Source organism: Hylobates moloch, unplaced genomic scaffold (genome assembly GCF_009828535.3).
Source record: "Hylobates moloch isolate HMO894 unplaced genomic scaffold, HMol_V3 SCAFFOLD_1, whole genome shotgun sequence".
Classification (NCBI taxonomy): Eukaryota; Metazoa; Chordata; class Mammalia; order Primates; family Hylobatidae; genus Hylobates; species Hylobates moloch.
Window position 1 is genome coordinate 216,889,180 of NW_026652276.1, and position 8,577 is coordinate 216,897,756.

Genomic DNA, 8,577 nt, shown 5'->3' on the forward strand with positions numbered 1-8,577 from the left:
ATATGCCCCAGTGGGAGGGTGGTGAGGTGCTGCACTCTGCCTCCCCCAAAACATTATGAGTCGTCTTGGTTCTTCTTTATTGCCGGTCATGCCTGGCTGGAAGAACCTCCTCCTGGGTCTTCCTGCCTCCAGTCCGCTTATTCCAGGATGCTATGCTCAGGCTGCCAGGACATGACTTCTTGGCTCTCATTTGTTCTACTGCTTCTTATGGTAAAAAATCTAAACTGCCTTCCTGTTGCCTATTTTATTGAGAAACTAGATGTCATTATATTTATTTAATGTGATTTACCTATCTTGCTTCACCTTTCCTTTCTCTCTTAACTCAGAGCAGAAAGTATCCCTGTCTCTGCTGAAGGCTGATACCACCAACTGTGTCCTAAGTCCCATCCTCTTTCCTCCTTTCCCATTTGTCTTGATCTTACTCCATCACTTATCTCTCCTCTCCTATATGCAACCTCCTGCTCTTTACTGACTTTTTATTCTTAGCGCACAAACATACAGTAATTGAGTTACTTCCATCATTAAAAACTCCCCCCCCAAAAACCTTCCTATGACCTCTTCAGTTGCTGTTCTTTCTCCTGCTATTCTCATTCAAACTTCTTGAGAGAATTATTTTTTAGCCAGGTACGGTGGCTCACATCTGTAATCCCAGCACTTTGGGAGGCCGAGGTGGGTGGATCATGAGGTCAGCAGATCAAGACCATCCTGGCTAACATGGTGAAACCCTGTCTCTACTAAAAATACAAAAATTAGCCGGGTGTGGTGGCACATGCCTGTAGTCCCAGCTACTCGGGAGGCTGAGGCAGGAGAATTGCTTGAACTCAGAAGGCGGAGGTTGCAGTGAGCCAAGATCTCGCCATTGCACTCCAGCCTAGGTGACAGAGCGAGACTCTGTCTCAAAAAAGAATTATTTTTAAATAATCTCTTCACCTCCAATTCCATCTTCATTACTCTGAAATTTGACTTCCACCTACACAGTTCTACTGAATGTTAGGAGCCTAATTGCCAAATCCAATAGGCACTTTCTGTTTATTATCTTCCTTGATCTCTCTGCTAAATTTAACACCATTAATCACTCCTGCCTCCTTTAAACTTTTATGTTCCCTTGGCTTCTGTGACACATAGAAAAATGTTCTGGTTCTCCTTATCTCTATTTGACTATTCCTTTGTGGGCTCCACTTCCTTCACCAATCTTCTAATTGTTGGCATACCTCGAGGTTTTGTCTGTTGTGTACTTATCTTCTTATGTGTATTCTTTCTGAGCAATTACTAGCTGGATACCAACTCCCAATTTATGTAAGTACAGACATCTCTTCCAAGCTGCTGTCCCATAGATCCATCTCCATCTAGATGTTCCAGAGGAACCTCAAATGTATCATATCCATAATTGATTTCATTAGTTTCTACTTCTTGGATTCTCCATCTAACTTAGTGGCACCACTATTCATTAGATGTGCAAGAGAGAAGTCATCTTTATTTCTTCTTTCATTCACATGCTCCTTTTTTTTTTCAATTACCAAGTCCTATTGATGCTACCTCCTAAATATTTCTCAACCAATTACCTCCCCATCTCTGTTACCAAAACCCTAGTTTAGGCTTTCTCTATTCTTGCATGGATGACTTCAAAAGCTTCTACTAGGTTTCCCTGGCACCCATCTTACCTCCAACAAACCCATTCATTCAACAAATACTTATAGAGCATCTACCATATGCATTGTTTTGGCGGTTAGGGAAATAGCAGTGAACAAAAGAGACAGTTTCTCCTGTCACTGAGCATATACTGTGATAATAGGTGAGTGTGTATATGTATAAGTGTCTAAATAACACATTAAACAAGAAAATTCCAGATACCAATTGAAAGACAAGATAATGGGATAGAAGGTAACTGAAGGGGTGGATTAAATTTGGATATTCCGAGTAGAGTTGTCTGAGCCAGTAACATCTGAGCAGAGACCTGAATGATGATGAAAAAGAGCCAGTCTTAGAAGATCTGAAGGAAGAGCATTGTGGGTAGGAAGAACAGCAAGTAGAGGCAGGTTCTGAATGATGATGAAAAAGAGCCAGTCTTAGAAGATCTGAAGGAAGAGCATTGTGGGTAAGAAGAACAGCAGGTAGAGGCAGGTTCTGAGGCAGGTTCACGTTGATGTACTTAAAGAACAGGTACTGGCCGGGTGCGGTGGCTCATGCCTGTAATCCCAGCACTTTGGGAGGCCGAGGTGGGCAGATCACAAGGTCAGGGGATCGAGACCATCCTGGCTAACACGGTGAAACCCCGTCTCTACTTAAAATACAAAAAATTAGCCAGGCGTGGTGGTGGGCACCTGTAGTCCCAGCTACTCGGAAGGCTGAGGCAGGAGAATGGCATGAACCCAGGAGGCGGAGCTTGCAGTGAGCTGAGATTGCGCCACTGCACTCCAGCCTGGGCGACAGAGCGAGACTCTGTCTCAAAAATAAATAAATAAAAAAGAACAGGTACTAGGCTGTTGTGGCTGGACAGTCTCAAGTGAAGGGAAGAATAGTCTAAGAGGAGGAAGGATCATATCGAGCTTTATAGCCTATGGATGGATTTGGAAATTTAGAGTATCTTGGGGAGCCCTTGAAGGGTTTTAATCAGGAGAGGGATATGATTTGATCTACCTTAAAAACAGATCACTCTGATTGCTGCATGGAAAATATGTTGTAGGAGCAAGATTCGAAGTTGGGGAACCAGTTAGGAGATGATTACATTATTCAAGTAAGAAATGATGGTGGCAGGGCTTAAGGGGGCAGCAAAGGAGATGGTAAGAAGTGATATTAATAGAATTGGAAGAGAATTTGGATGTAGAATCAATAGGTCCTGATAAAGAAAGAATCAAGAAAGTCTCCCTCCAACCTCCATTAGTAGCTCTAGAGTGATTTTCTAAATGCAACTGAAGCCATACTCTACCGTTCAACAGTAACCCTCAGTACTTCCTTCCTGCTTATCAATTAAATGCTTAACTCTATAGCCAAAGAGACAAGGCCATCCCTGATGGGTTTCTGCTTTTCTCTCCAGAATACTTCCTTGGCACCCCTCCCTCCCTGGCTGTTAGATGCCTCTTTTGTGTGTGTGTGTGTGTGTGTGTGTGTGTGTGTGTCCCAGCATCCTGTAACTTTGGAACCTCTATCATAGCACTAACATCATATTGCCATTGCCTGCGTATGTGTTGATAAGCTCCTATGATGTGAAGACATGGTCTTGTTCACCAAGTGCTTAGCTCCTTGGTGCTTAAAGTTTAGTCCTTGAGCCAGCAGCACAGGCATCGTCTGAGAGTTTGTTTGAAATGCCAAAGCTCAGACCTCACTCCAGATCTTGTGAACTGGAATCTGAATTTTAGCAGCCAGATGCCTGGGAGACTCATATACACCTTGCAGTTTGAGAAGCTAGCTTGTTTCCTGACATACAGCAGACACTCATCAAACCTCGAATTGAAAAGAGCCAGCAAACCAATCCAGACTCCTCAGAGCTCAACATGTTTCCCTTTTGCCACAATAAATACAAATCAAAATTAGCTTTACTGAAGTTAGTTACATCCTACTAGATACTACGGACACATTCAAAAGTGTCTGCCACTGCATGACTTGACTCCTGTTTAAAGTAACATACAATCAGTGGTTACATTCACTTCAAGGATGAGAACTAAGCATATCAGGGATTTCAGACTCGATTCACTCAAATGTACTCAACTAAAATTCTTTTCTTATAGAATACATTGCAATTTTTAGTAAAGTCACTCATATAATCCAACACCTAACTTTTTCCTTTGAATAGTTAATACTCTAATTATGTGTCAAGAATAAACTTTTCCATGCCAAAGGTTCTCTGTGCCCATAGGACCTATTAGCAAACTATGCACAAGTGCTAATTAGCTCATTAACACTTCACTGTTATTCTGGGAGATGCTCTCAACTTTTTTTTTTGTCTGAATAAATCTATGAGGTCAGAAGTTTTCAGTCTCTCTCTCTCTCTCCACCCCCCCTCCCCAACAGAGTCTCGCTCTGTTGCCCAGGCTGGAGTGCAGTGGGACAATCTTGGCTCACTACAACCTCTGCCTCCTGGGCTCAAGCGAATCTCCTTTCTCAGCCTCCTGAGTAGCTGGAATTACAGGCGTTCATGACCACGCCTGGCTAATTTTTGTGTTTTTAGTAGACACAAGGTTTTGCCATGTTGCCCAGGCTGTCTCAAACTCCTGACCTCAAGCGATCCACCTGCCTTGGCCTCTCAAAGTGCTGGCTTACCTTACCTTTCTTATAAATGTGGACAAGTTGTACCTTATCTGAACAAACCACAAAATGGGACTAACAGTCCACTCCCTACCCAGTTCCCCAGAGCCTTCCAGGGTGATGAAGATTTAGGAATCTCAGGTGCAGGAATTCTGATGTGCATTACAGGCTTCAGTCCGCCTGGTCACTCATTGTCCCTCAGGCATGGGTGTCAACACCAGAGCCCAAGGACAGCTGTGCCTAGTCAGCTTGTAGTAGACAGGCAAGGACCTTATCTTCTCAGCATCTTAGGTACTCAGAATTCACTGGTGCTTGAGCTCAGAGTTTTCTCCTTCACATAAACCCCTTAAAGACTCCAGAACCCTCAATAGTCCCGTCACCTGAAGGCAGATAATCCACCTTGCTGAGAACAGCTCTCACTCCCTCCTTAGAAATCTTCAGAGAAGCACGAAGTGGCTCTTTTTCTGTAAAACATATGGGAAATTATTGAACTGCCTGCTTCTCAGGTTGAGGAAATGCATGGTGAAAATAAAATGTTTCACGCCGATCACAGTGGCTCACGCCTGTAATCCTAGCACTTTGGAGGCTGAGGTGGGCAGATTGCTTGACATGGTGAAACCCTGTCTCTACTAAACATAAAAAAATTAGCCAGGCGTGGTGGTACACACCTGTAGTCTCAGCTACTCAGGAGGCTGAGGCACGACAATTGCTTGAACCTGGGAGGCAGAGGTTGCAGGGAGCCAAGATCTCGCCACTGCATTCTAGCTGGGTGACAGAACAACACTCCATCTCAAAAAAAAAAAAAAAAAAAAAAAAAAAAAAAAAAAAAAAAAAAAATCAAATATTTCCTCTTTAAAACGGGAAAATTTACAGCAGGGACAGTGGAGTGAAAACAATTATTCTCTTTTGCTGTTGTTTTTGTAGAGTCTGTGTGGGATGTTGCAGAGAGCAGTGGCTAGAGATAGGGTTCTGGATCTCGTTCTCTTTGTCCATACTTGTTAGCATTACGTTCTTGTCACCTCTCTTGTCCACAGTGTTTTCACTAGATGGCCTCTAGCATCCCCTCTAATCCCAACATTTTAGGGCTCTTTATTCCTGTTCTTCCTTTTTTTTTTTTTCCTAGGGAGAATTAAAAAGTGAATTAACTTGAGCTCTGACCCTCTCTGAGTATCTAAAAAATTCCAGGGATTCAGTAGCCAGTGGTGGTGTGCTGGTAAACGCTTAAACACCAGTGCTGATTTGTAATATTTGCCAATTTTTGTGGTGTAAATAATCTCATCATGGCTGATTTCAAGCTCTCGAGATGATGTTAACCTGCTCACAAAATTTCTGAAAATTTATCAGTCAGCTCCTTCTAGCTGGGATGAGCTATCTCCAGCACACCTTTGTGAACAAGCCTCATTGTATGTTATTCTAAAAGGAGCAGGACTTACACAGCAAAGGGCAGGGATGCTTCCCCATTATCTTGGCTCTATGCCTGGTTATGGGGAAATTTAGGATGAGCATCAGGAAATTGTAGAAGGTTAGCACTGACATGTGTGGCCAAACACCGAGAATAGGAGTGATTCCCATTTATCAGGATGTCTGAAACTCTCCGGGGCCTTCTGCCAGGAAGTCATCATACCATTCCTGTATGCTTGGAGAAGGGCACGCAATGACACGCAGAAATTGGATTGCCAATAAGAATTATTCCAAGTAGAGAGGTAGAGTCTTTTCCATGTGCCAGATATAAGAAGATCTGGGAGTGGGGTGGGGCTTAATATTACCTTCAGTGTAGTCTCTTCTATTTAGTTTTGGGCGCATTCCCTGAAATCAGCTTGAAATTGTGGGCTGGCACTTCTTTCCTGCAGGTACGCATTCATCTCTTGTTGCTATTTCTGATGACTAGTACCCTAATTTTCCTACCTTTGTAAAAAAAATCATTTAGTTCCCAGGATATGTTCAGAGAGATATTCATATTTTTGTTTAACCACAATTGAAAGCATAATGGAAGGTCATAGGTTTATGTCTGGCATAGTGAGTGAGTTATACTGAGAGCAATCTCATCCTTTGGCCATGAGGTGTGTACTGTTTCATTGTAAGAACTTCAAGTAGGAAGATGTTCTGAACATATTCTGTCTCTTAAGGGAGACACCAGCATCAGATGAGGCCCAGCCCTTAGCAAAGTTAAAATGTCAATAGACCCAGAGCTTAGCAGATCCATAATGTCAAGACAGAGCTTGGTGTTCAGATGCCAAGTGCTGCTACGAATGTTTTGGTGAAGACCGGGCAGGAATCCTAGTATAGTATATAGCCCTGAAGTTCTTTGTCTTCTTCCCAGGACAGCATGAAGCGGCCACTAGTGTTCATGGTCAGGACATACTAGAAACTAACCAGGTGAATTATGGGTCCACATCTAGGTTGATTAGGAGGCAAGGAGCAGGAACAAAGGCCCAAAAGTAAAAAATCATTGACAAACCCAAAGCATCTATCTTGTAAGTGAATGTTGTTGGGCTCAAGAGAGCTACAACAAGACTAGGTGAACTGGCTCAATTATCCCATTTTCTTAGTAGACAGACACATGCCCCCAGAAAGACCCAGGCTCAGTGAGAGAAGGTAAAGAGCAAGCCCAAGGTCACATATCTAAGAAACAGCCAAGTCAAATATTACACTGGAGTTCCTTTGGGATCAAAATTCTCCAGAGAAATAGAACAAGTACAATGCATACAGACACACACACGTATGTATGTATGTACGAATGTATATTTGTATGTATACACACACTCCATATATATATATATATATATACACACACATATATGCACACATACTGTATTAGTCTGTGTTCACACTGCTATAAAGAACTTCCTTGAGACTGGTTAATTATAAAGGAAAGAGGTTCATTGACTGACTGTACCCCATGGCTGGGGAGGTCTTAGGAAACTTACAACCATGGCCGAAGGGGAATTTGGCACCTTCTTTACAAGGCAGCAGGAGAGAGAAGTGAGAGTATAGGAAAAAACTCTCACCATCAGATCTCATGAGAATTCACTCACTTATCATGAGAACAGCAGGGGGGAAACTGCCCCCATGACCCAATCACCTCCCACCAGGTGCCTCCCTCAACACCTGGAAATTACAATTCAAGATGAGATTTGGGTGGGAACACAGAGCCAAACCATATCACATACATACAAATATATGTTTATATATATATATACACGCACACACACATATACGTATACATACATGGAATATATATACACACACACTGACCATGGGTTGCCCAGATTAAACATTGTGTGAGTGTGTGTGTGTGTGTATGTATTTTAACTATATATGGAAATATTTTTATATGTCATGAGAAATATATTCATATATACATTTCAAATATATATTTCCGTGTGTCAAATATATATTTGTATATTTATGAATATATTTCTCACGACATATAAAAATTTCCTTATATATAGTAAAAATATATATTTCCTTATATAGTAAATATATATATATTTCCTTATAGATACATAGTAAATATATATATATTTCCTCACAGATATATAGTAAATACATATTTATATATATTCTCTTATAGATATATAGTAAATACATATTTATATATATTTCCTCATAGATATATAATAAATATATATATTTCCTTATAGATATATAGTAAATATATATATTTCCTTATAGATATATAGTAAATATATATATTTCCTTACAGATATTTAGTAAATACATATTTGTATATATTCCCTTATAGATATATAGTAAATACATCTTTATATATATTTCCTTATAGATATATAGTAAATACATATTTATATATATTTCCTTATAGATATATAGTAAATATATATTTATATATTTCCTTATAGATATATAGTAAATATATATTTATATATTTTCCTTATAGATATATAGTAAATATATATTTATATATTTCCTTATAGATATATAGTAAATATATATTTATATATATTTCATATATACAGTATATATATTTTACTATATATGTAAGGAAATATATATATTTCCTCTCTATATAAGAATATATATATTTCTGGCCAGGCAGGGTGGCTGATGCCTGTAACCTCAGCACTTTGGGAGGCCAAGGCGGGTGGATCACGATGTCAGGAGTTTGAGATCAGCCTGGCCAACATGGTGAAACTCCATCTCTACTAAAAATACAAAAGTTAGGTGGATGTGGCGGGTGCCTGTAATCCCAGCTACTCAGGAGGCTGAGGCAGGAGTATCACTTGAATCTGGGAAGCAGAGGTTGCAGTGAGCAAAGATTGCGCCACTTCACTCCAGCCTGGGCGACAGAGTGAGACTCTATCTCAAAAAAAAAAG